This window comes from Bos indicus, chromosome 10, assembly GCF_029378745.1.
Source record: "Bos indicus isolate NIAB-ARS_2022 breed Sahiwal x Tharparkar chromosome 10, NIAB-ARS_B.indTharparkar_mat_pri_1.0, whole genome shotgun sequence".
Classification (NCBI taxonomy): Eukaryota; Metazoa; Chordata; class Mammalia; order Artiodactyla; family Bovidae; genus Bos; species Bos indicus.
The window spans coordinates 89,083,795-89,111,645 of NC_091769.1; the positions used below are offsets into that span (position 1 = coordinate 89,083,795).

Genomic DNA, 27,851 nt, shown 5'->3' on the forward strand with positions numbered 1-27,851 from the left:
GAAAGATAAATAACACCCAAGAAGCCCAAGAAACTACTAAAGGGAATAGAGTGATAACAAGTTTATTCAAGGTACACAGGGTAAAGTAGGGAAGAAGCAAAAGGGCTGCCGCTGCTGCTGAGTCGCTTCAGTCGTGTCCGACTCTGCTCGACCCCATAGACGGCAGCCCACCAGGCTCCCCCGTCCCTGGGATTCTCCAGGCAAGAGCACTGGAGTGGGGTGCCATTGCCTTCTCCAATGCAGGAAAGTGAAAAGTGAAAGTGAAGTCGCTCAGTCGTGTCCGACTCTTAGCGACCTCATGGACTGCAGCCCACCAGGCTCCTCCATCCATGGGGTTTTCCCACTGGAGTGGGGTGCCATTGCCTTCTCTGAGCAAAAGGGCTAAAAACAAGTAAATGGTAGTACCTACGACCTCCTAGAAGCTGAAATATTAAGCATGAAATGATGAAATAAGGGAATGCTAACTATAGGGGGCAGTCCAAAGTTAATAATTCCACACAGGGGCAGAGGCAGACCCCTGGGCCAAGCAGGCCCTCGCTCAGCATTTCTGTGGGGCAGGTGTTCTGGGTGTGTTTTGTCGCTTAATTTTTGAAACAGTCCTATGAAGCAAGTATAGGCATCGTCAGCGTTTTGCAGGTGAAGACACTGTGACTTAGGAAAGAAAAAACAATTCGAGTCACAAAGTGGTCAAGTTGGGGCTGGAATCCAGGTGTGTGTTCTAACCCTAGTTGTCCTGTGACGTGCAGTGGACTTCGTGAGGGTGTGTCCTTCCCAAGCTGGTGTTGGCTGGAGGTGTCCCGTGGGAGCCGACCTCCGCTGGGCTGAGTTCTCAGGCTCTGCCTTTGGGCTTCTACCCTCATACTCCGCGGGGCCCCTCAGACCTCTTCCTGGTGTTCCCAGGGCTGAGTCTACAGCTGCCCTGGCTGTTTCCAGGGTCCTGCTGGATCATGGTGATCCCTTTACACTGTTGTTCCCCCAGGAGCTCTAGACAGCTTGCCCAATCCCATGCACTGCGCCCTCTGAAATTCCCTTCCATATTCTGGAAACAAACAAGGTGCAGACCTCAGGGAAGTTTAGGCAAGGGGGAATAGATCAGAGACGGGGCAGTCCAGGTCCAGCGTAAACTGGTGAAAGGTGAGGGGTCATGCATGAACCTAATCAGTTAAGACATGTTTATATTCCTATTAAGTGCTGGGTTCCATGGAGGTATTGAAGATCGGGGACCCATGGAAACATAACCAATGACATTATTATCTGAAAGTTAAAACAGATGGAAATGTAGACCGGTAATGCTGGAATTGCATGTGTCCATTTAAGCCCAGCCCAAAGATCACTTTAGTCTATCAAGCTTGCCTTGATAATCTCCATCTCCAAAACAATTTTATCATTTGCTTCTTGACAATCTCATAGAGCCTACCTTACCTTGCTTTCATGATTGCTATTTCCCCCTTGCTTTATAAGAATGCACCTCTGTCTTCCACCAAAGCATAGAAGACTCCTTGGGGCAGGAGACTTGACCTACTTGTTAGGTTTGCTGTGAGAACAATGCTCAGCACACGTGCTAGCAAGTTTGCTGGGATAAAGGATGTCCAGGAAAGGGCAGAAGTATAAGAACTACTATCCTCCATGGAAGGGAGGCAGTGGAAAGTGAAGGTGAGCAGACAGGCTCTGGAGTCCATACACCTTCATTTTGGTTATGTCCTGCTTGGTGACCATGGGGGACCCTCTCTAAATCTTTGATTTCCTCAACTGTAAGATGGACCTCAACAGTCAACGGGCACCAACCTCCCTGGACTCAATGAGATGACCCATGGATTGGCACGTGGTGAGTGTTCAACAGCTCTAGCGTCTATCCCGGCCATTGGTGCTAGCCTGAAGGACCATGCACTATGCAGACCTTAGAAAGGGGAGGCTGGAGAAGAGGCGGGCGGCTATTATCCCACTTCTGGGTACCAGGGCCTGATGATGAACGAAACCTTGTGTCTGGGGCCACCGACCGTCATCTCTCGTTTAGACTCTACTGGGGAAATGTTGCCACAGACACGGCCTAGTTTGGCAAAACTGGTGATGGATACTGAAGGGCATGGGGGCGCTGTGGAAATGTCTAGGCTCTGAGTTCAGGATGCTAGAGGGAGCCACCCTCCTGACCCACCACCAAGCCTGATTCTTCTTGCCCCCGTCTCTTTTAGCTTGCTGCCCCTGAGGACGGGCTGGGCTGTGCCTCTGTCTGCCTTGCCAGCAGGAGCCCTTGAAGAGGGGGGAAGCCCCATTGGTCCCCTTCCTTTCTCTGTCCCCTGTCCCTCGCTCTATGCCTTGTCCTAAGCAAGCTTTCAGAGGGCTTGTAGGAGAAATGGCTTGGTGTCCTACTTAAAGCCCTAACCCCCATCAGAGACACAGAGGTTGCCATGACTTTGCAAGGAAGAACAACTGCTTGGGGGAAACTGAGGCACACTGGTGGGTCAGGGTCTTCTCCACTCCCTCAGTCTGCAGTGAGACACGTGCATCTTCAGCAGTGAGGAAGTGGCTTAGTCTGCTGAAGCTGTAAATGGAGATTAAGCCATAGATGGGGATTTTTGTCTTCAATTCTCGCTCCAGCTCTAGTGAAGAACCTTCCTAGGCTGGGATGAGCGGAGACATGAGCTCCTGACACGGCCTTCCCGTTGCAGGGGGCTGCAGAGTGCCCCTCCCTGATGAGATCTTCTCAGCTGTTTGCGAAACAGTCGGGGAGGAGGTGGCGGAGCCCGGAACCAGGCAGCCCGCCTGTCTCTTTAAATGCTGGGGTCTGTGTGGGAGAGGGAGGGGCCGGCTCTGGAGTGCGTGAAATTCCTGGGCTGCTCCGGCAGTCTCAGGCTCAGAGCGCAGCCCTACACATCTCCTCTTGCATGCAACTCACTGAGAGGGAGAGGCGAGCGTGTCCTCCCCTCTCGCAGCCGCCAGCATCTCCAGCCACCAAGGACCTGCTTTTTGCACCTCCAACACCCACTCCCTTCTTCCCCGCCACTCCCTCCCAGAAAGAGAGAGAGAGAAAGAAAAAAGGAGACAGAAAGATTCCGGAATTTGAGCCTCTCCAAAGAGGAAACATACCCAGCAAACTCAGTTGATTAAACATCAGACAGACAGACAGACAGACCCCAAATCTTCTGTCCAACTGGAAAGGTAAGATCTGGGGGGGAGAGGAAGGCAGGCAAGGTGTGAAACAACTCAAGCTTCTTGTTCGTTCTGGGGAAGAGGTTGCTCCTGAGAGGGTAGAAGTTTTCAGTTGGGAGCGACCAACCTAGATTTTTTTTTTTTTTTTGAAGGCTGGATCGGACAGCCTTGGCTGACCATGGGAATGGCTTTTCAACTGCCTTTCTTTTCCTTCAGTTTCTCCTAGAAGTTGGGTCTTTTGGCTCCAGATGTTGAAAAAGTCAGAGAATGTTTTAGATTTTTAATCTTTTGAAAAGTCTTTCTTCTATTTGTGTGGATTGTTAGTCTGAAATGATGTGTACCTACCACCTCATTTGGGGCAGGTACTTTTTTTTTTTTTTTTTGCATTTTATGACCACCTCCCCCTCCTATTATTATTATTTTCTGGGGAAGGGGCTAGATCAAACGAGAAAGAGAAGAAGGGAAGCTCTGAGGATCACAAGAAGACAAAATTGAATTGAGACAGGGATTTCCCTCGCTGTTGAGGAATTGAAGGGTGTGTGTGTGTGTGTGTGTGTGTATGTGTGATATTTTTTGGAAGGGGTGTAAGGAGGTAGATCTTGAGTATGAAGATTCAGGCTGGAGTCCTGTTATTTTGTTGTGGAGGTAGGCATACTCACAGAAGGTGAAATAGGGAGTGTGTGTGTGTGTGTGTGCGCACTCCTGTTTGGATCAGTTACAAGGGAATCTTCCTCCTCTGCCTTCCATTTGTTTATATTAATGATTTAGTAGCAGGCTTGCCTGAAAACTTCCACTCTGTGTAAGCACTGTGGGTTTTGCAAGCTCTCAGTGACCTTAAAGCCTGGTTCGATGTATTTTTTACTAGGCATTGTGTTGTTCCCAGAGTTTTAGGTCTTTCCCTCTCTCTCTCTTTTTTAACCAGAAAACTTAGCTGCTCTAGAAACATCATCCTGATGACAAGGGAAAAAAAATCTGCTCCCCCCCCCACCCTCTATCCCTTCCTAGGCCAGTGATGTAATACCAACCTATGGGCTCGCCTGCTTTGCAGGTGACTTACCCTGTGATTACTTGTTAAAAAAAATAAATTTCTCCCTTCCTCCATTAAATGCATTCTTCTTTGGATTTGGATGTAGAAATATCGTCATGCAGTGAGAAAATTATATTTTTGATAACCATTACTGGGGTTTAGGTAAAGTAGGATTCCTCTTCCCTGATCATTATTAAAAAAAATTTTTTTTTTCTTTAAATACAAAGGTCAGAGATCACCCAGAGAGAGCTAGGCTAGGATGGAGCAAGACAGAGTCAGACCAACTAGGAGAACTGGGAAAAGGGGAACGGTCATTTTCCGTCTTGCTCCGGTCATTCCCGCTTGGGGAGATGGTTTGCTTTTACCCCCATGATCCACCCTAACATTCTTAATTCTTCCTTTGCCCTGGGTCCTGTGGATGGCCCTGGAGGGAGAACAATGCTCCTTGTCACACCTGGGGGATTGTGTAGTTTCGGTGGTTAGATGACCGTTTGCCTTTGTGATGAAGGTTCCAATGGAAATTTGAACTCCCAGTGCGCTGGGTGACTTAGTACCCAGGATAGTCTATCTGGGGGCACCTGGAGGTTAGGTCTGGGGAGCCCGAAGAACTAGCCCTTTATGAATTTGCGGTTCTGGGTAGAGCCTCCCTTCATCGTCCAAGGGCTTCTGCGTCGCCTTTCAAGTTAAAATGGTCCTGCTGGTTATGATGGGCAAGTTTACCTAAGGGCTACTGGGTACGTGGCTGAAGGATGGAGGGGAGAGAGGGAGAGACATAGCAAGGCTGGTTTTTCTTTTTTTTTTTTAATCTGGCTTAATCTGCCTAAGTCATATTGGGGCGAACGATATTTCAAATGGGTGCTGGTTGTGCAGAGACATTCCTATTGTTTGATTTTTTCCCCCCTTGGTTGGGGAGTGGAGAGTAAGGGCTCTTGGCCCATTTTCTGCAGCCTGGGGTTCATCTGGCGAGTCAGTCTTCCTTCTGGAAGAGGGGGAAAAGGCTGGACGCTGGAAGTTAGCTATTAAAGTGAGCAACAGGGCTGGGTTAATTTTTTCTTTTTTTAAACAACTGGACTGTGCGAATGCCCTTTTCTGGAGCTTTCCGGCCCTTTCTAGTGAAATAATAATTTTCCAAAATTGCTTCCTAAGATGAGGGGGGCAAGAAATCAAAGGGATTCTGGATTTTGAGAGACAACTACGTCTTTGCTTCTCTGGTAGCTCCCTGTTATTCATTATTAGGGGGTTGACGGAGGGCTGGCCTCCTTTTCTGGTTGATTTTAATGCTGCGTTTCTACTGAATATGTTGATGATTTGCTGCTTATATAAGGGAAAGGATGTATCGAGGTGGTTTGAGGCTTGGGGTTTTGAGATCGGCTACTGAGATTGGGTGGCGGTTGATGTATTTGTCGATGTGCATGGTAGGAAGGTCTTTTCTTTTGGGTGGTGGGGGATAAGGGGATGGTTGGAAAATGGTAGATGAGATGCTACAGCAAATGGGGACATGAGGCGAGACAGAGGTGAGCTCGAAAGTCACCGGTTGGCAGAATTTCTGTCCTGTATCCCCCTTTCTCTCGCTCCTAGGGGGGAAAAAAATCCATTATCTCTAAAAACACATTATTCTTCAATTGGCCTTTTAGAGAAAAAAGGAGAAGGAGGGGAGGGGTTAATTTGGTGAGGGGGCTTGGTTGTAATTAGCCCACTGCTGCAAAACTGAGATACGGAAACCCATCGGCATCAGCTTTGGGGGCTCAGAGAGGCAGCGGAGGGATGGGGGACGGGTTGTCAGTCTCGGATGCATAGTGGAGCGGTGGGGTTGGCGTTTGGGTATTGTGCGTGTGTGTGTGTCTGTGTCTCTGTGTGCGTGCAATTTTTTCCACCCTACCACCAATGTCCCCTCCATCCTCCCCCAGGTCTGCCATTCTCTTGCTTCCATTTGCACACACCCGCTCTCCCCTACCCCTATTTACCCCCTCCCCCCTTTCCTGGAGTCCTTTCTGCCTGGATGAGAAAATTCTGATTCTGATGGCTCTGCGGCTCTTTTCTTTTTTTTTTTTTGCAACACAACAGTGGTGCGATGGCCTTTCCTATGCCACACGGATGCAGCCTTCTGATAGGAGCGCTAAGTCGGCACATCTACACACGTACTTTGCACATGCTCTTGCACACACACACACACACACACACACACACACTCCCACAGTCTCAGGCGATCGAGGGCTTGGTTCCATTTGGTTTTCCGGCTCTCCCCACCCCTACCTCCACCATGGCTCCTCTCCACCAGTCTTCATACGGGAAACGCAGTCACGGTACCCCCGTCTTCTCCCTACACCGCCCTCTGCTTTCTTCTCGCCATCCTGCTTTCCCCAAAACTGTGGTGTTGTCGCAGTTCATGGGATTAGCATGTTGGAGACTCTTTGGGGGAGGGGACTTCATAGGAGGAGGACTGGAATGGGGGTAGATGACATTAATGGGTTTTTTTTTCCCCTTTTGCCAAATAAGCACCCGGTGATAATGATCCAATTTAACCATCCGTGTAATATATGTTTGCGGCACACTGGAGGAAGGTTACCCGGGGAAAGCGGAGTCTGGACTGGGTTACCTCTGGGGAGATTTGATGCCTGGACAATAGAGACACAGATACCTGCCCCCCCTCTCCACACACACATGTGCATGCTCCCACACACACACCCCAACACACAGCTCTGCTCGGTGGCCTGTGTCAAGTCAGAGGGCACGGCAGAATCTCCCAGGGTTGTCGTGGTTTGTTGAGAGGCTGGAGTGATGTCTTTGTCCTACCCAGCTCTCACTCTCCCGGATGATGTCTGATCTTAAATTTCTGGGTGGCCTTTGTGTGGCCTCGCGGTTGGGGTGGGGGTGGGCGGCGCTGGAGGGGTGTTTGTGTTTTGTCAAATGCCCCGTGTGCCTCCAATTGGACAACCTGGATTGTCAACATGGTGCGTGAGGTTGGAGCGGGGGACTGCCTGCCTGTTTGTGCTGCGTGAGTGTGCTTGTGGGATGCGGACAGTGCGCCTGGCTCTGGGGAGGTGTGGGGGTGACGCTCCCTGACCCTCACTCGTGGGGAGGACGGCAAAGAGCCGAGGTGTTCGGTGGGGGAGACAGGGCGATGGAGTATTCCAGGGAGTTGAGAAGACTGGAGGGGGAGAAGGCGCTCCGTCTCCGGCGGGAAGCCTCGTGAGCCAGCCCGGCTCCCCGGAGCAAGCCCGTGGGTGGGTGTGATCATCGTGGATGACGGGTGGGCGGATGCCGACGGGGTAGGGGGGGGCAAGGGACGAGGTGGGCGAAATTGAGGGTTTCCCTTGCCACCTCAGAAGCCCCGGACAGAGCGCAGAGATCGGCCCTGCCCTCCTGGGCACCAGCCACCCTTGGGCGGCTCGGCCTTGTCGGCGGAGGCTGCAGCCCCAGAGAGCTGCAGTCGCCCTCGGCCGGGATGGCATCTGAGCACCCCCGCCCCCACCCCATAGGCTCCTGGGCTTCGGCTGCCTTGACTACCAGACGCCATTTTCCCTTTTCCTTTGGCTAAAGGTGTGTCTCTCTTTATTAGGAATTATATATGAGATGGGAAAACATTTTTCCTAAGAGAGAGAAGAAAAAAAATCCTCGGAGCAAAATGCTGGTTGTCGGACGTTTCCTATGTCCACACTCCCTTGCCAGGGCTGACCTTGAGCCGTTAGGGAGAAAGGGTTACGTCATTGCCGGAGAAAGGGGACAAATGAGGGGTAGGATGATGACTCGGGGGTGGATTCTTGGGCCAGACACCCAGAGGAGAAGGCTCTTGGGATCCCCCTGCTGCGTTCCCCTTGTATCAGCCTTGAGTGTAGATGGGAGCCTTGCAAAAGTCGAAGTGTCCCTTCCAAAGCTCACTGCCTAGAAATTCGCAGGCCTGATGCCTCGGTTCCTGCTGCCATCAGGCCCGGCCTCCCTCAAGCACCTATCTGCTGGGGGAGGGACCGCCAAGCCTCACTGCAGCTCTGACCCTGGAGGGCACCCCTGGCTGCTCTGCAGATGGCGAGGTGTGACTGGGCCGGCCACAGGTGGCAGTCCCGGGCCTGGGCAGGGCTCTGCAGGGCTCTGCTCCAGTGAGTCCTCCTCCGAGAGGCCTCGCCTAAGGGGCCGTCTGAAATAACACCCTCCCCGATTGCCTGGCCCCTTTCCAGCCCATTTTTCTGCCTTTAATTCTCATCAACTACTCACCACCTAACGCTCCAATACCCACCGGGTGTTAAGGTAATCTTGTCTGTTTCCCCATGGAAGCAGGCTCCATGAGGTCAGGGTCTCTGTCTCTTTGGGTTCGTTGCAGTGTTCTCAGTGCCTAGGACATTTTCTGGCATGTCGGAGGTGCTCAGCAAATATTCGTTGATTGGCAGAAAGAACCATATGGATTTGGCGTTGGGGGTTCTAAGCTTGGAACCTGTCTTCTGGGAGAGCCGAACTTTGCCTCTGGCTGTCCCTGCCTGCAAGTCCAGATCTGCTAGAGGGATTGCAATGTGCAATGTCCAAGTCCGATAGAAAGGTCTTTTCCAGGCCCGGCTGAGTGACGCTGTCTCCTTCATGGTCCCACTAATGCTAGTTGGTTATTGTCATCAAGTTGTAGTAACAGTAATCGTAGTGATATGGCTACCATAGCTGATGTGCTTAATATATACCAAGTTCTGTAAAAGTTCCTTCCTTCTTTTTTTTTGCATTCAGTATCTCTGTTAATTTTCTGCACAGCTCAGTGCAGTATATAGTCAGCCCTCTGTATTCGTGGGCTCTGCATCCTCTGAGATGGAGGGCCAACCATGCTGCATCATTTTATGTAAGAAACCTGATCATCCGCAGATTTTGGTGTCTGAGAGGGATCCTGGAATCAGTACCCCGCAGATACTGAGCGATGACTGTGCTGTGAAACCCTGCCTTTGACAGAGGAGGAGACTGAGACTCAGGTGAAGTAAGAAGGTAAAATGGCAGATCAGGGATTTGAACTCAAATCTTTCTTATCCCAGAGCCCAAGCTTATGACCCTTCTGTTATACTATTAGAGGTAGAAGGGAGATGAGCCATCATCTCATTCAGAACTCTCCAACACAGATGAGAAACCTGAGGCCTAGAGAGATTCAGTGACTTGTCCAGAGTCATATGCCAAGCCTGATGGAGAGACAAAGCTGGAATCCAGGTTTTTTGGCTGTCCGGGCTGTGTTCTTTCTATACCATCGTGCTGGGTCTATGGGACACAGGCTCTTTCTCAAAGAGAATGGTGCTGGAGGCTGCCTGAGATGCCCTCTGAGTTGTCCTTCTTCCTTGGACAGAGTGGGGTGGGCTTTGTGAAGTGAGAGGGAGTAGGTGTGCCTTTAATGGGGGCTGACTATTCCTGCAGAGCTGGAAGGAGAGTAGGGGGAGGCTGGGGGCTGTTCTCCAAGGTCATTAGAGTCGCTGGGTGCGGGTCAAGGTCATGCCCTGAGTGTGCTGGAGGAAGAGGCCCCAGTGGGGGTGCTCCGGGTCCTCAATCTCGTGTAGCTCTGCCCGTCATGGTCAAGCTCAGATGCAGCAGGGGCTCCATTCAAAGTCTGGATCCGAAGACCTGGCAGCTTGTCACCTTCTCCCAGACTGCTAAGCCCTTGCTTCTCAAGAAAGTGAGGTGTGGGGCCAGACACTAGCCTCGCTGTGTTTTGTCTTTGTTTCCAGAGGCTGGCTGGAGAGTGTGAGGTCATGGAATAAGGGGAAGGGCTCTTATTAGTCCCTGTACTCCAATCCTAGGCTTGGACTTGACCTCGATTCAGGAAGGGGTTAGACATCCTAGGCCTGCATGTGTGAGTGTGTGTCTGTCTGTCTGTCTCTCTGTTTGTGTATTTTGGGGCTGGGGAGTGGGAGACCAGAGCAAAGTAGACTCTGAGAAGCTGGGAAGCCTTACCTTCTGCCAGGACCTTGAGACGGGATGGGAAGCTGTTTTTGTGTGACTTTGAGATGGGGTGACCGGTTGCCCTGGTTTGTAGAGACAGGCCCATTTAGGGCTTGGTCCTAGTGTAATATTAGCTTTCAAAAGTGTCCTGGTTTGGATGATAAAATATATGGTCATCCTTCTTTGGGATGACATCACCCACTTTCTGTTCTTGAGATAAAGAAAAGGTGTGCCAGAAAGGGAAATCAAATATTAGGGCAAGAAGGTGCCTAGGAGAAGAGCCTTCCCCCAGAGGTACTTCCTCTTGTCCCCCATTTCTAAAGGATTAAGACCTTAATCTCCTGACTACTCCTGCTACCAACATGACGACTACAAACCTAACTCCCTTACAACAACTCTTTCTGCTAGCCAGCGTTTGAGTCCTGGCTGTTTGCCAGTTACTATGCTAAGCACTTGACATGCATTGTTCCAGTTAACCTTTCCACCACGTTGTAAGATGGGTACTCTTGACATTTTGGTAAGACAAACAAAGAAACTGAGCCCTAAAGAAGTTAAATAACATGGGCAAGGTCATGCAGGAAGGAAGTGACAAGATCACGTTCAAACCCAATGACCTGCCTCCGATGCTCTGATATTCACACTGGGTCACTGCACGTCTGTGGGCCAGTCCTCTGGTCCACCCACCCACCCCTCCATGTCTGAGAACTTGAGTCTGGGAGCTGACCTGCTTGCTGGGCTGTTGGATCACAACCCTGGGACTTGCTGAAGATGCTGCTGCTGCTCAGTGGCATTAACATGGCTTAGGGACGGGAGGCTGCTGGGGGTCTTTCTGACGGCCTTGAGAGACTCTGTTTCCTGTGGTGACTCAGTTACCTTGGTCAGAAGAGAGAGCTGCAGAGGGAGGCTGTGTTGTTTGATGTATGATGGTGGTGGGTGGGCAGAAGGCAGAGAACCTGCACCCTGTCTGGCTCTGCTTTGCTCTGGGGCCCTGATCCCTGATGGGCCACACTCGTCCTGGCCCTGGCAGTGGGGCTCGCCCCCAGTGGGAGATTCTGGCGAGTGGACAATCAGCTAGCACTTGCTCTTGGCAGAGCATCGTGGTCTGCCACATTTCCTGTAATGGGTGATGTCCTCTTTTGTCTGACAAGGAGGCTGTTGATCAGGAGGGTTAAATAGCTTGTCTAGGACCACACAGGGAGAAGTCGCAGACCTCTGACCCAAGCTTGGGTCTGACCCCAGAATTCCTGCTGTTTCGGAGTCCTTGCCCTGCCTGCTACGCTGAACCCTGGAGCAGAAGTGGTGGGAGCTGGAAGGTCTGAAAAGGGAGGCAGAGGAGGAAATTCAGGTGTTCAGATCAGCCCCTGAGTCTGGGGGCTGAAGAGGGCATCTGGGGCCCATCTCCTGCTCAGCCACCCCTGGGTCTTCTCCCTCCTCCAGCCAGGGGAAGACAGCCACTGAACTCTCAGCTGGATGAGTGCTGGTTCTAGTCTGGAGGGAAGGGGGAGATGGGCCCGTCCACACCTTGCAGAAGTCCCAAAGGAGGTACCTCCTTCTGTAATCATGTCAGACGTCTGTTAGTCACTCAGTCATGTCCAACTCTTTGCGACCCCATGGACTGTAGCCCACCAGGCTCCTCTGTCCATGGGATTCTCCAGCAAGAACACTGGAGTGGATTGCCATGCCCTTCTCCAGGGGATCTTACCCACCTAGGGATCAAACCTGGGTCTCCTGCATTGCAGGCAGATTCTTTACCATCTGAGCCACCTGGGAAGCTGTGATATATGCAATGACACCTGGTTCCCTTCCTTCCCTGTATCAGTGTCTGAGGACCAAGGATTAGATGGGACAGGTGATCGCTCTGCCTAGAGACTGGAAGGGAGGATACACAGTGGTGGGAAGCTGGGATTCCCCGGCTGGAGGACTCCAGGGAGAAGGGGGAATTTTTTTCTTGGTTGAGAAGCAGGGAATAGGAGTAGAGGATTTCTCTCACTCAGGGGATGGTCTGTGGCCCCCAAGCTGAGCTGCATTAGCTTCGTTGCAGTCCCATGAAGACTGTGTTTATTTTTCCAATAATGTGTTAATTAAACATCGATTTCCGGGTGGAAGAAAGGGAATTGGATTGCCAGAGCTAAATGGAGGGAGGAGGATGGGGAGCCGGTGAGAGGGGCCCAGGCTGGAGTCAGCATTCTTCAGCATCACCCCAGGAGGGGTGGCAGGCAGGCAAGGCTGCCTCTCCCCCTGGCCCCACATTTGGAATTTTCAGCTTCCCGAGAGCCTTTAGGAGACACCTTTTCTTCCCTTTGGCTGCCAGAGCAGATGGAGTTGGCTGAACCTTGATTCAAGGGGGGAGAAGCCACCATTCTTCACCTTCTCTAGTATCCTTTTTTTTTTTTTTTTTTGAGTGATCCTGTGGCAGGTCTTGTGTTTGGCACTCTACATAGGTTAGCTCATTGGTTTTTAAAGTAAACGCAGGAGTAGTATTTCTTTATACCCCCGCTTTGGAGATGAAACTGAGGCTCAGAAAAGTTAGGTAGAAAATTCAAGACCAAAGAGGTGGGCAAGCTTGGCAAGAAAAGGGGGGCCCTAGAAGAGTATCTGAGATCTGCAGAATAGCACCAAGGATCCAAGCCCCTCTAAAGGCAAAAAGGAAAAGAATGAAGCAACAGAGAAGGACTTATTTTATCATCAGCTAAGATGGATGGAGCTTTTACTGTGTGCCAGCAACAATGTTAAATGCTTTGCATATACGGTTGTGAGGATTCAGTGAGCAAGTGTTAAATAATGATATTCCCGTTATAGAGAGGAGGAAAGTGGGACTTGAAGAGGTTACCTGACTTGCTGAGGTTGCAGAGCTGGTAAATGGTGGAGCTGGAATAAAAATTGGAAGAGAACTTGGGGACCTCTTTGCAGCCTTATTCTTTTGACTCATATACACTGAGGACACGGATGCCCGGTCAGCAAGTCACCTACAACTTCTGGGAGACGGAGACTTGGGTCTTTTAGGATGGATTCTCTGACCAGATTCCAAGCCTCAGAAATCCCAGTCTTGCAATGTGAACCACACTGTCTGTTTCCTTCTTCGCCCATGACCTCTCAGGCCGAGCCTCTGGTGGGTAAAGGCTCTTCTGGGTGCTTGTGGTATTTGGAGTCTGCATTAGTGAACTGGGTGGGAAGGGTAAGTTAGAGCAGTTCTCAGACTTGCCTGCATGTTAGAATTACCATATTAAGATCCTAGACCTATGCAGTCTTAGACTGCAACTCATACCAATTAATCAATCCTTAGGGGTAAGACTCCAGGATCAGTATATTTAGAGCTTCCCAGGTGATCCATCAGACCTGTAAGCTGGTGATTCAGAATAGCTGCTTCAAAGCAGCTGTTGGTAGAATAGGCCAGTTTCTGTTTCCAGAGTTAGGTTAGAAGTGCAGAAGTAATTGGTTTCACATATCTAGTATCCAGTGGGGCAGCCGTTATACTGGTCAATTTTCTTCTCATTGGAACAGCAGCTTTTGGACTTTGGTACGCATCACAATGCCTGGGGAACTCTTACAAAATGCGCGTCTTCAGGCCCCACTGCAGATCTGATGGAAAAGTTCTAGGGTGGCCCAGGAATCTGCTTCAGAAGCAAGCACCTTCTGTGGCTGGGTGAGGTCGTGATACCCGGGGCCAGCCCTCGAGTCCCCCTTGTTTCATGCACGTGATGTCTGTGCATGTGAAGCCCTCTCTCTTTGGAGAGGTGGAAAGGTGAGGACAGGGGATGCTTGTGGTCGCCTGTTGCTCTGTGAGGTCTGGTGTCCCGGGCTCAGGGCTGCCTGTCCGTTGCTAACACGGGAAGGCCTGCTCTCCTGGCTGGGTCCCCGCTCCCCAGGTTAGTGTCCTTGGTTAATGTCCTGCATGCAAGCTGCCCTGAGGGAGTAGAGAATGGTCCCATCCTGGAAACCCTGCAGCCTTCCTTCCTGGGTTTTAACAACAAAAAAATCAGAGTAAATCTCTGGATGACTTGAGGGTTGGGGAGTCTGTCAGCAAAGTGCCCTGAGTCCTCCCCCAGGATTGATGAACAGCTTCTCTGGGGCTCATTTTAAACTTTTCTTCCAAAAACTGTCAAAAAATAGAGAATGGTAAGAGACTCTCAGAGCTGGAAGGGACCTTGGTGATTATGCATGCCAGCATTAATGTTCTCTTCATTGACTCATCCAGCAGGAGTTTATTAAACACCTACTATATCCAGGCACTGTACCAGGTGCTGGGAATACAGCCACATTCAAGAGAGACACTTGGTTTGTCCCTCGGGGAACTTAAACTTGGGTGGAGGGAGCAAATATTAAACAACACAAAGAAATATGTAATTAGAAATGATGAATGCACTGAGAGTTATGGAAATCTAATTTAGAATGATGGGATCAAGGGGTGAAATGATAGCTAAAATTTATTAAGTGTTCAGTATATGTAGATCCTGTTGTCATGGTTTCACATGTATCGCTTAGTCCTCACAATGAGTCTTGGAGGGAGGGAGGTACGGTCATTATTGTTCCCTTGTCACAGATGAGGAAACTGAGCCATGGCGAGGTGTCCAGGCTGGAACTAACACTGAGGTCTGTCTGACCATCTGAACCCTCTCTAACACCCCATCTCTGAGTGGGGAGGTGGCTTGGAAAAAGTGATGTTTGCGCAGAGAGCTGAAGGATGAGTTGGGGGTGAAGAAAAACCAGAGAAGTTAAGAAAATGCTGATAATCTTGTCCTCATATGGAACTCTTAGATGCTAAGCACTGTGCAGAATACTTCATGGAAATTATCTCACTGAATGCCTGCAACAGCTTGGAATAGTAGGAATTCTTATTCCCTTCTTTGCAGGCTGGGAAACCAAGGCTTTGAGAGGTCACGTTCACAGACGGTGGACACTCTGAATCCTGCCCTGTTTGGGCTTCTTGCATCTCACCTGTTGGGTGTGCTAATCGTGAACGTGGGGATGACAAGGGGGATTCCTCCAGAGCCCTCAGATCTGCTTGTCCTGGGCCGAGGAGAACCGGAGGAGGGAGAATGCAGGTCCTAGCTGGGGCCTGGCTGCCCTTCTGTGCCGTGAGCCATCTCCAGTTTTCTTCTCTCTGGCAAGAGCCCCAGACCGGCCTGCTTCTCGGTCTGTGGGTCCAGGAGCCCTTGGCGATGCTTGTCCTCTGTCTCCTTCCCTCCTCCACTTTCCAGCCCCCTGTTGTGATTGGTGAGATGCCTCTCACCTGCAGTTCCACCCTCCCTCCTCTGTCTGGTGCCTCTGTGAATGCCCTTCCTGTGTGTTCACCTGAGGTCCCCTCTGCCCTTGAGTCATGTGGTCCCCCTGGGCCATCTTGAGCTGCTCTACACTGGGCAGATGTGAATCCAGGTGGGAAGAAGGACAGGGACTTGGACCATAAACGTGGTCTAGGGCTACGAGAGAAAGAGACAGGGGATATGAGAAGAAGGAGATGGGTTAGTGGGTCATTGATAAAATAGTAAATTCCTGGAAAGCTTGCCAGGACATGAGAGTTCACATCTTCAGCCTGACCTGCAGGTGAGTGAGCCTGCACAGGTAGACAAGCGCCCCATGAGATGGAGGCTGGATTCACTTCTGGGGATGGCAGGATGGTTCTGGCAAAGCAGGGGGAACACCAGAAGCGAGCAGGCTGGTTTTCCTCTGCGTTTCTGCTAGCCTTGGAGCAATGGGGCTTGCCTGAACGCTGGGCTCTGACTCTGATGAGGCTAACACTTGAAGGCCATTGCTTGACTCCCCAGATGCCTGGAATCAAGACACAAAAGGGAGGGCGGGAAAGCTTTCTCTGAGAAGGGGTGGGATGTGTGGGAGGGAAGAAGTTGGCTCGTGTGTAGGTTGCGAGTTTGGATGACAGTCACTCTTCCTTTTTTGTATATGTGTAGGCCCCCCCCCCTTTTTTTTTTTAACAACAATTAACTCCTTATAAAAGTGACTTAATGATTTTCTTATTGCAAAATATTGTATGTTCATTAGAGAGCATTTAGAAAATACTGGGGGAAAGCCCCCTGTAAGTCCCCACTCCAAAAATAACCAATAGGAAAATTTCGATATCTATTTTTCCAGCTTAACGTCTAAGCATCCACAATCTAGAGTGTGCTGTTCTGTTTTTAAAGACGTTCATTCACTCATTTAACAAGCACCAATTGAGTGTCCGCTCTGTACCAGGCCCTGAAATCACATTTTGGAGGCTGTCATGCTAGCTCGAGATACACTTAAAGATGCATCGTGAGCACTTTCCCACAACAGCCACTCGTGCTGTTGAGCTTCCAGATTTAGATTTGGGGTGTAATGAGGCAGTTGGCAAATTCTGGCATCTCAGGTCTCATGTCTAAGAAGGAAGGGAAGATTGCTGAGCCTTTATCCTCAGCACAGAAGGCAGGTGCCATGTTAGACTCCTTGGGAGAGAAGGTGTTCCTTTCTCTAGGCAATAAGGGAGGGACAGAAAAGGTTTGGAGGGTGGGAAAAACCCCAGCCTTTTAGTGTTAGAGTCTGGTGTAGGAGCAGCACTCCGGAGGTGGGATGGAGAAGTCTCTGGATTTGGCAGCGTTGAGGGTAAGGAGGGCACTGCCTGGCTGACACTGGCTCTTCTGACCACTGAGCCACATCTAGAATGAGGTCCTTGTAGGTGCATTGGATCCATCCCGGCCCAGGGCAGGCAGGAGGAGAGGCGGAACGAGAGAGTAACCACAGGGGACGCAGCCAGTCTTCATCTGTTGGCACTGTGCTCCTGCAGACTTTGTCGTGTTTCAGAAAGAAGGGGCCAAGAATCTTTTAGGGAAGCCGGAGGGTTGGTGCTGCTTACAGAATACTTCAGAAGGGCCTGTAGTTTCCCAGGTAGAGCCTGATATGCAGGAACCGGTGTTCATGTTTTCTGGATTTGAGTTTTTATTCCTTTTGCAGCGTGGACATGCCTGGCGCCTCCAGGATCAGTTTTGCTTGATAGTTACCTTCGCAACATCACCGTTTTCTCAGGGACCTGATGGCTTCAGAGCTGCTGTGCTGGTTCCCATTTATGTTTAACTGGCTCTTACTGGGCTGTGACTTGCTCTGGACTGTGCTTGGAGAATTAATTTGCTTTAAGTCCGAAAAGTCAATAGGATACTTTCTGTTGCTGTTCCTTGACATGGAGGTAGAAGCCTTTTTACTAGGAGATCCCCTGTGAGCTGGCAAAACGGGACTTTTCTGACTTGGTGATTTTCCTCCAAGTGGGAGTCTGTATAGGTAGCTGAAAATTGAGCTAGAATATGGGGGATAAAAAGAGCAGGCTGGTGAGGGCGTGATGCTCTCGGGATTCAGGATGGTCAAATTGCTCTGACTTGGCTTCGGGGGGAACCCTAGCCTTGGGGCAGAAGAGCTGTGTGTGAATATTAGCTTTGTCGTTCATAGCCGCATGGCCTTGGACATGCAGCTTTGACGTTTCAGAGGATGGCTGTGAAGGACCTCCTGTATGGCAGGGCTGGCTTGGACGTGTGATTGCTTCTGGATCTGAGGTGGCCCTAAAGTAGCAGGGAGAATGGAGCTCTAGGTCTCTGAGAGGCTGCTTTGTGCTTGCACTGTGTCTAAGCTGCTCTCTTCATGTGCTCTCCAGATCCTTATATGGCCTCTGAGGCAGGTAGCAGTGTCTTCATTCCATTATTGAGATAAATGGAAGCTCAGAGAGGTAAAGACGCTTACCCAAGGCTTCTCAGCAAGTGAATGAGGTGTAAATCCAGTGTTTTCTGATTTCAAAGCCTGCAGTGTCCTGAGTATCAAGACTTGGCAAGGGAAGCATGAGCTTCGGGGTCACACATGCAGATCTAGGGTCAGTTCAGTTCAGTTTCTCAGTTGTGTCCAACCCTTTGCAACCCCATGGACTGCAGCACACCAGGCCTCCCTGTCCATCACCAGCTCCCAGAGTTTACTCAAACTCATGTCCATTGAGTTGGTGATGCCATCCAACCATCTCATCCTCTGTCATCCCCTTCTCCTCCCACCTTCAATCTTTCCCAGCATCAGGGTCTTTTCAGGTGAGTCAGTTCTTCGTATCAGGTGGCTGAAGTATTGGAGTTTCAGCTTCAGCATCAGTCCTTTCAACGAATATTGAGGACTAGGGTAACTCTCTGCTTGTTATTCACTAGCTAAGTATATCCTTCACTTCTAGTACTTCACTTGAACTTAAAACCTCATCGTGATTGCTACCCCAGGGCTACTTCAGAATGAGAAAATCCACAGGTCCAAGGCAGCCCTGGAGCATAGTAGGTCCTTTATAGTTGTTCTCTGAAGCTTCAAAGCCAAGCATCCAAGGGCATATGTGTGTTGATAATAAAGCTAATATTCAAGTGTCATTATCTATAAATCAAAGGTAATAATGTCAGATTTATAGTTGGGGATGGCTCAGAATCAAGTGACCTCTCTGAGGTCATCTAGGAGTTGGTAATGTGATTCAGCCTGGATTAGAACCCTTGTGATCTAACCCACACTGTTTCCCCCTTTCTCTACTACTTTGTGGTCCTGCCTGGTATAAAGGAGCCACAGCCACTGCAATAACCGTGCTGATACTCATTATTTTCTGTTGGTCAGATTCTGCTAATAGGAAGCTTCTGGTGGTGGATCAGAGAGGCAAGGAGGTTTTTTTTTTTTTTTTTTTTTTTTTTATCTTCCTCTTTCCCTCCTAATATGTCTCCCAGGGTTTTTTCTTGGGGAGTAGGAATTGGTGAAATGAGCCTAGGGCTAAGTGGAAAGGTGAGCTGTTAGCAAATACGGTTTGGGGGCCTGTGGGGTAAGTCAAAGCAGGAGGTGAGAGAAATCATCAGATGGCTGGGTAGAACATGCTGGAATCTTTTGTGTGTGCTGTGGATGGAAGGGGAGTCACTAGGAGGTAGTGTTGGGGAACTTGGGCTCACTGTGCGTTCTTAGAATTTTCTGAAGTTTGTATTCAGTAAACTAGTATGTCGGGAGCACCCATGTTGCATGACTGTGCTCCTCACACCCTGTAAGGTTGATATTGTCACCCTCATTTAGGGGTGGAGGGATTAAATTACTCATGACTCCAGGGCTTCCCTTGTGGCTCAGCTGGTAAAGAATCCGCCTGCAAATGTGGGAGACCTGGGTTTGATCCCTGGGTTGGGAAGATCCCCTGGAGAAGGGAAAGGCTACCCACCCCAGTATTCTGGCCTGGAGAATTCCATGGACTGTATAGTCCATGGGGTCACAAAGAGTTGGACACGACTGAGTGACCTTCACTTTCACCCCACCCAGTGAGCCTCTGAACCAGGATTCAAAACAGGGCTACAGGATCCAAAGTTTTTTCATTATAGAAAACTTTTATTTGAGAACCTTGCACTTTCTACATGTTTCACAGACTCTTAAAAGATTCTGGTCTATCCCCACCCTCTGATAGGTGAGGAAACTGAGGCTTAGAGGTCAAATGATTTGACCAAGATCCCACAGTGGGAGGAACCACTTTGAGGTCAAGGTCACGATATCTCCAGGTAATGGTTACTACAAATAAATAAATAAATAAATAGCAGACACCTGGAGTGCCTACCCAGGCAGGAACTGACAAGAAGTGATGGGGCATTAGGGCCACAGTGCTGTAGGCTTGTGTTTAGAGCTTGATCTCAGGTCTGTAGGAAGATTTGGGACAAATCAGGAAACCAAGGCAAATGCCCATACATAAGAGCTAGACATGACTTTGGGCCCTAGATGCTGTGGATGCTCAGGCAACAAGAACAATTGCAGATCTTCTAAGGAGGTAGGGCTCAGCTTACTGAATCGGGAAGGTGCAGGGTGCCATGCATTGAGTTACTGGCCCTGTGGTTGTTATGATCTGGATTTCTTAAGGCCTGATACATGGTCTCTGGAATCAGACTGACCCACACATGAATGTGGGTGAATCTGTTCTCAAATACAGACTTTGGTCAAGTTACTTCCCCTCTCTGAGTCTCAGGTTTGTCATTTATAAAACAAAGTCATAGCCACGCCACTGCTTAGTTGGGAATATTAAGTGAGGAGTTGTGGTTTGACCACTCAGTTTAGGGCTCTCAGAATTAATTATATGTCTGGTCTGAACCTCTCACTTGAGCTCAGACTTGTATACCCACCAGCTTGATCATAAACTGCCTATTTGTTTAATACTATTTCAACTCAAATTGATATGCTTTAACATCTTTTGATCAAACCTCCTGTCCCCACCTGCTCTGCCCAGTCTTCCTCATTTTAGTAGTGGGCAAGCCCAACCTCTTAGTTGCTCACCCCGACATACTTAGGACTGTTTTTGATTCCTTCCTTGCTCTCTCATCCCATGTTCAACCTATCAACCAAGCCTGTGGCCTCTCCCTTAAAAACAAGATCCAGAATATATCCAGACTTCTTATCGCAGTGGTCCAAGCCACCAATACCACACCCCCTCACCTGCAGTATTGCAATGACCTTCCTACTGGACTCCTGCTTCCACTCTTGACTCTATACTTTATTTCCTTCCCACAGCAGGCAGGAATGATCTTTAAAATGAAAATCTGGTTATGTCATTGCACTCAAAATTCTCCAGTGGCTTCAAGTGCCACTTGAGTGAGCCCCGGAGTCCTAAGTATGACCAGCAGGCCCCACCAGATCTGAGCTTGGCGCCTTTCTGCCTTCCTCTCCTCCCGCTTTCCTTTACACACGGGCCGTTCCAGTCATACTGGTCTCCTTGCTGCTCCTCGGACTCGATAAGCCCAGTCCAGTCTCAATACCTTTGTTCCGGCTGTTGGCTGGCTGTTTCGCTTCCCCAGGTCTCTGTGGAAGTGAACCCCATTGGACAAGCCTTCCCCAGCCACCCTTTCCAGAACGGCCCTTCCCTCCCCAGGATGCTCGTCCTCCTCTTTATCTTACTTAACTTTCACAGCACATGTTACACGTGTGTCTGCTTGGCTCCGTGTCTGTCTGCCCCAATAGGACTTCCTCACCCAAGGGCGGGCTGGAACTTTGTGTTCACAGCTGGCACCTCGCAGGAGGGAAGCACTCAGTGAACGCCCGCCGGGTGAATGAGCACCCTCCTTCCTGTTTCCATGGCTCAGGTCTCTGGTTACACCGGGCCACTTCTTGCCTAGTCCTTGAGGGTCAAATGAGAACGATTCATCATCCTTAGTTGTCTTTCATAAACGACCTTTACAGACAAGGCCTGGGACTTTGGGAAGCAACTTGATATTTTTTCTCATTTTAAAAAGGAATACATGTGGCCATGTACATTATGGTGGGGGGGGGAAGCAAAATTCAGTAGATGGAGCAAACCACGAAGAACATGAAGATCAGCTGGGATCCCTCCTCCCAGACAGAGCCTCTGTCACTGTCAGGGTACCCACCCACAGACTGTCCTCCGATGCCCAGGTGCTGTTTCTTGCAGAGAGGATTGAACTGGGAGGAGTGGGCGACAGAGGAAGGATATTATTAAGGAAATGGGTAGCAAGATGACAATGACACCAACAGTGTTGTCTGGTGGAGAGTGGTGTGACTAGGAATTGGCAGAATTTGGCCTCATCAGTGGCTCTCTTTCATATATTAAGAAAGCCGTTTGTTTCTCATCAGATAAGGGTTTCACACAGGGAAGAGGAAGAGACACCTCAGGAAAGCTACAAGGGAAATTCATTTCCCTTTAATTTGGTTATTTTTCAAAGCATCTTACTTGGATGGAGCTTTCTTTAAGGCCGCAAGAACTGGGTGTTTCAGGGCCAGCGGCGTGCTAACTGGGGTTGGTGGGGCTGGGCTGGAGGCTGGGGACTACCAGCAGTGGAGGGACCCCTTACCTGGGGTCAGGAGCTTTACCTACAGTAGTTACTGCACTTCATTCTCATGGCAATCTTGTGCGTGCGGTGAGTTGTGAGTTGCCTTTTATGGATGAGAGCACAGAGGCTTGGAGGGGTTGAGTGACCTCTCCAGGTATACCTCTCGGGAGCAGCTTGTGATCCAAACCCCGGCTGCTGGACTCCAGAGTCTGTGTCAGTAACCACAATGAAACGTGCTCCTGGAGCAGTCGGAAATGACAGGCGGGAGGGCCAGCATGGAAGTGCATTAGATGGAGCTGTGGGAGGAGGCTGGGGGATCTGCCTGCCCCCAGAGTTGCTCTTCCATGTGGCCAGAAGAGAGTCTGCTTCTATGTCTTTGACTGGACCAGACAGGTCCAGTGTTCCTGTGATGGCATTGGAAATTTGGAGGTGGTACCACCCATGTGAAATAAAGAGGGCCATCCTGAAATGGGCATGACAGGGGCCCCAGGTGGCCATCCACGTCACTCTGCAGCTCAGGACTTTTGTGGCAAAGGACTCCCTACAGATGAATGTGGAATTCCCGAAATTTAGAGTAAACGGGGATCTTAAATCACCCCTTCTCCTCTCTGAGCTGCGTGTAAACTCTAAGTATCTGGCCCCAGGGATGGGGACTGGGGATGGGGTTGGGGGTGGGGTTTGTATTCTTGAAAAGCACACCACTGTCAGGGAACTGAGGTGCAGAATCTTAAAATCCCGGTGGGGGCGGGACCATGAGGCCCCAGCAGAGGGTCTGAGTTACAACCCTGCCCTCTTCTGCGGCTGGAGCACGGTGTGTCTGTGTGTGCGTGGCCGTGCACGCGCGTGGCTGCAGAGTCTGTTACTGTTTGGATATTGTTAGCCTGCATAAGGGCAGGAGATGGCTCCTGGGAATTAACGCTGCTCAGATGTTAAACCGATACATCCACTCAGGTCTTATCCATAGACTGAGGAGATACCTGTGGTTTCATTGCCACTCCCAAGTCTTGGGACCTGAGCAGGAAGGAGGAGAGGAATTCTTCACTCAGGCGATGGTGTGGGGTTTGAGGTGGGCTGCTTACTTGTGCTTTAGCTGAATAGGAAATACCGAACTCACGGTTGCCCTGCAAAGTAGCCTGTCTCTCAGTTCTGTTTCCCAGGGAAGAAGTCAATCCCTGGATTCCATTCATTCAACAGATCTTTAAGGAGCACCTGCTGGGTCCAGACACTTTGCAAGGTGCTAGAGACGGAGAGGGGGCAGTGGTGTGGGCGGCAGCTGGCAGACTTGAGACATGTTTTGGTGGTGCCATTGACTGGGGTTGATGATGAATTGGATCTTGGAGGCAGGGATCAGTGTGGGGAATGACTCCCAGGGCGCTGATGTGAGTAGCTGTCAGAAGCTTGGCATCGGCACTCCTCTCCTGGGGAGGGTAGAGTGGTTCCAGATTGCTAGGGAAGATTTCACATGTTTCAAAAGGGGGAGGGGTAAGAGAGGCCCCGAGAGGTGTCAGCCATGGAGCCTGGACTTCTGCATTTTTCTTTTCCCTACGAGAAGTTGGCACGCACCAGTATTTCCCAGTTCCTCCTCAATCCACCCAATGCCTCCTACCTTCCTGATCTCCCACCTCTATTTGAAATAAGAATATGAAGAGGGGAAACGGACTGACAGAGCATTTCCCCGCCTAAGGGAAACTTTGGGGAGTCTGTTCAGCTTGGGACCTGGGAAGGCAAAAATGTTCAGGTCCGATTCTGATAAAATAGGTAGCATTATCACAGATGAGTCCAGCAGATAATCTTTGAAATGACCATGAAATGGTGGAATATTCATGCTAAAATGAAACTCTGAACCTTGTTTAATTTAGCCCTGCAGTTTAAGGATATACAAGCTGAGGCTCAAAGAGGTTAAGGATAGTGTGAAGTCACATAGCAGCTTGGTATGGCTGGACCTTGAGATACAATATACTTTATGAACTGTAAAGCTAGAGAGAAGAGGTCTGAAAAACAGAAAATGAAGTGGTCTGAGAGTCAGGGCGGTGTCATTTAGGAATTGCAGGCTACTCTAGGAACCCACTGGAGTGGAAGTTAAGGACCCCTGTCCTGTAAAAGAACTTAGCTTCACCAAGAAACTGGAGTGTCAAGCGAAAATGGGACTGAAAGGGGTCAAGGATACCACTGAACTGGCTCGAAGACAGAGTTCAAGGTCATCTGTCAGCCTTTGCCCTTGGGAAGCCCCCTCCCCAGGCCCTGTGATGTGTGATGGCTTGAGAGCCACTCTCTCTGTCTCTCTATCTAGTGCTTATTTTCTGTAACTAGCCCTCAGGCTAATTCTTTCCTTCTGCCTTTGGATTTTGCCCCAAAGGGATGGAGCGGAGACTCAGCTCATGCTCTAGTCCATGGAGATAATGCAAACTGGGTTTGGGGCAGGGGCGTGATGCCCATGCCAGTCTGTCTCCTCCCAGTGGCAAGGGTTTTCTGGGTGCAATGGGCCAAGTGCGACGACAGGTGAACCCCGCTGCGACCTTGCTTTGGCATTTGACAGGCCATGTGGCGTTTGAGTGTAGAGAGCCACAGAGCTTTTCCTTGCACTTAAAACGGAGGTTCACACCTGCGTTTTTCCTACCTTGGTCCCGCAGAGTTGGGAGAGGGGCAGGGCTGTGAGTTCTGACTGGTATCCAGGGTTTAGGCTCAGCCTGTGGGGAGGGATCCCCTCTGGGGGAACCCTCCCCCCACCCCCACGTTGACCTCCGATGTCTTGCCTTTCTGAATTTGTGGGGCAGCTGTGGCTCAGTCACTCACAATGTAGGTGAATGTGTGGGCAAGGTGAGGTCCTCGCCACCTTTGGCCCCTGGCAGTCAGAACCTGGCTTGGGGTGGTTGGCTGCATGTGGCAGGGGGTAGGGAAGACAGACACATCTGCCACGCTGGCCTGGGCCCTTGGGCAGAGTGGGGAGACACCCCCACTGGTGGGTTAAGAGCAGCAGAGTGCGAGACATGCCAGAGGAGCAGAGGGGCTCCAGAGATGGATGGCAGGGGGAGGGGACCGTCGTTACAGAGCAGGGTGGGGTGCTCTAGTGTCCTGGAGCGACTCTCTCAGTCCCCATCCTGGATGACGCCCGACTGGGTCTGCATTCCAGCCCCCGGCCCTCTCGGGGGGCCCAGCCTGGAATCTACACCCTGGCTGGCGCTGACCCCTTGGCACTGGTCTGAGCGCCATTTGTCTTTGTGTCTGATGTGCAACGTGTGCAGATGCGGTCAGGGCTCAATTGATGACCTGTCTTCCAGAGCGCTCAGGGGATCCTGGGAGGCTCGGTTGCTCTGATATTTCAGAGGTGTTAAGAAGCTCTTGATGGAGATTTGCGCAGAGAGGTTAATTATGGCTGCTCCCCCTTCTCTTCACCCCCACCCCCCAATCTGGTAACCTTGGCTCAGTTTATGTAAGTTTTAAATCTCAAGCTGAGATAATATTTAAGGACTATAGTTCTCAAAAACTGAGTTCACAGGAAAAGCAGGGAAAATGAACACGAAGAGGCTACTATGAGTCAGGCACGGCACTTGGCACTTTCATGTACATCATCCACTTGTATCTTCACGGTGATCCTGGAGGGTGTTCATGGGTTCATTCATTCATTCAGCATTTGTTCAGCACATAGTATCTGCAGGGTAGCATTCTAGGCTCCGGTGATGCAGCAGCACCTGCTGCTGCTGCTAAGTCGCTTCAGTCATGTCCAACTCTGTGCGACTCCATAGAGAGCAGCCCATCAGGCTCCCCCGTCCCTGGGATTCTCCAGGCAAGAACACTGGAGTGGGTTGCCATTTCCTTCTCCAATGCATGAAAGTGAAGAGTGAAAGTGAAGTCGCTCAGTTGTGTCCGACACTTAGCGACCCCATGGACTGCAGCCTACCAGGCTCCTCCATCCATGGGATTTTCCAGGCAAAAGTACTGGAGTGGGGTGCCATTGCCTTCTCCGTGATACAGCAGAGCTGAGAGCACATCAGGTTTTCTGCTTTCATTGAGCTGAGAGTCTAGTGAGAAGAGTAATAGACAATAAACACATAAAATTAGACAATTTCAGACCAGAAGTGACTACCAGGAAGGAAATAAAATAGGATAAAGGGCTGATGGGTTTCTTGGAAGGGTTGCAGGGAAGATGACATCTGAGCTAAGATCTGAGTGATGAGAGAGCCATGGGAACGCTGTGTGGGGTGTGTGTGTGTGTGCGCGCGTCACACAGAACAGCAAGTACAGGTGTCCTGGATGGGCGGGAACTCAGCCAGCGTGAGGAGAAACAGATTTGTTTCCTTCCCTTTCCAGATGAGGATACTGAACCTTAAAACCTAGCTTGTCCATTAGCAGCCAGCTAACTGGAGTGGCTTTCCCTTCAAGCCTGTAGTCTTTCCACTGTAACTTGCTGCCCTCAGTAAATGACTATCTGTGTTCATTTGTACAAAGTCCTTTTCATGTGTCATCTTATCCCATCCTTGTAAACTCTTGTTAGCCCTATTTTACAGATGAGCAAACTGAGACTCAAGTCTCTTATCCAAGGTCCCAGCTGAAAATTGGAGAAGCTAGGTCTCAAACTTGGGTCCATACAACTAGCAGCTGTACTTAGTCACCATAAAACTGGATGGTAGATTTGGTACCTCTGGGCCAGGGGGAAATTTCTTCCACTTTTAGAGATGAGATAACTGCCCACTCGGAAGTTTGATGCTTTCTCTATGTCACCCAGCCAGAAAGTATCGGTGGGGTGGCCTGATACTCAGCTTTCCCACCCCCTGGGTGATCTCCTTCTGCTCTAAATACTACCTTTGTCCATGCGGGGTGCCCAGGAGGGGCTGCTTGGAAGTGTCATCACCACCTGGGACCTACTTGCCACTGTTTGGCATAGAGGATTGATTCCAAGTCTTAGGTGTGGGCTCTGTGAAAGGTAAATTTTCTGAAAATAGCTGAGCACCTGTTATGGCTTAGGAGTTACACTAAGCACGGTGAAGGAACATGAGGTGAGCTGTTCGGTTCATCTCAGTGATGGGAAATAATCACCCAAGGGTGCCAGAGACGCTTGACCTCATCCCCCTTATTTTTGTGCTGGAGAGAAAAGACAAGTCAGATGCTGTCCTTGCCCCAAAGGATCTCACAGTCTAGTTGGGAGGAAAGGGGGATTGATACAACAGTAAAATGGTGTAGCAGGACTCACTTATTCATTTGCTAAGTCACCGAGCGTTGAGTTTCCACATAGGCCAGGTACTGTGGCAGGTGCGGGGGCGGGGGTGCAGTGGGGAAAAGGGCGCACAAGTCCGCTTCTTCGTGGAGCTTACAGTGTGGGGCGGGGAGGGAAAGTGAGAAAAGAGGTACTGAAAATCCGAGTACAAACTGGGATAAAGCTATGAAGGAAGGGTACGGGGAGCTGTTTGCCCCTAATGGGAGGTTCATCTGTGTTAAGTGCATCAGAGAAGGCTTCCTTCTCCACTGCATTGGAAGAAATGCTTTGAACTGATGGGTGAGTTAGTAGGTTCTGATGGAGGCAGCCACAGGTAATCAGAGGGGCTCCAAGGAGGTCACTCACTTAGCCTGACTTGGGAGTGATGGTCAGGCGCTGACACCCCAGTCGTCCTGAAGGGGTCTGCCCGGAGCTTTGGGACTGGAGGCTGCGGGCAGTGGGAGCTGTGTAACCTACACACACATGCCTTTTGGCATCACTCTGCACCATCTCCTTAGAGACCTTTCTGCTCCGCCCACAGGAAGCCGAACAAGTGTGGCAGTTGGCTTCTGTCTCCAGCGTCTGTTCTCTAGCACTTTCCTTTGAACTCTGCCCACAGCGCTGTGAATGCCAATGTCAGGACATCAATTATCCAGTAGGCCTCGGCCCTTGCCCAGCCGGCCTGTCTGCTCAGTGGCCGCCATGCATAATCGATACAAGAGGCTGCCACGCTGTGAGCTGGGGTGCTGGAGAAGGCCTTCTGTTTCTGTGGAGCTCAGCCACACACCGGGTCACACTGCCATGCCCCTTCTCCTCACTTGCGCTGCCTTCC

General features: G+C 50.3%; 1 protein-coding gene across 10 annotated transcripts in view; it reads left to right on the forward strand.

Moving 5' to 3' along the window:
• The first annotated feature begins 1,664 nt into the window (after nt 1–1,664).
• The window catches only part of NRXN3 (neurexin 3), a 1,810,124-nt gene continuing 1,783,937 nt past the window's right edge, over nt 1,665–27,851 (forward strand). For 4 of the 10 annotated variants that reach the window (XM_070797929.1, XM_019969322.2, XM_070797930.1 and 1 more), the window contains exon 1: nt 1,670–3,156. The gene's annotated coding sequence lies outside the window, so the exon portion shown is untranslated. Of the gene's footprint in view, nt 3,157–27,851 lie in introns of all 10 variants that reach the window. The other 6 variants (XM_070797935.1, XM_070797933.1, XM_070797937.1 and 3 more) reach the window with 3 other exon arrangements.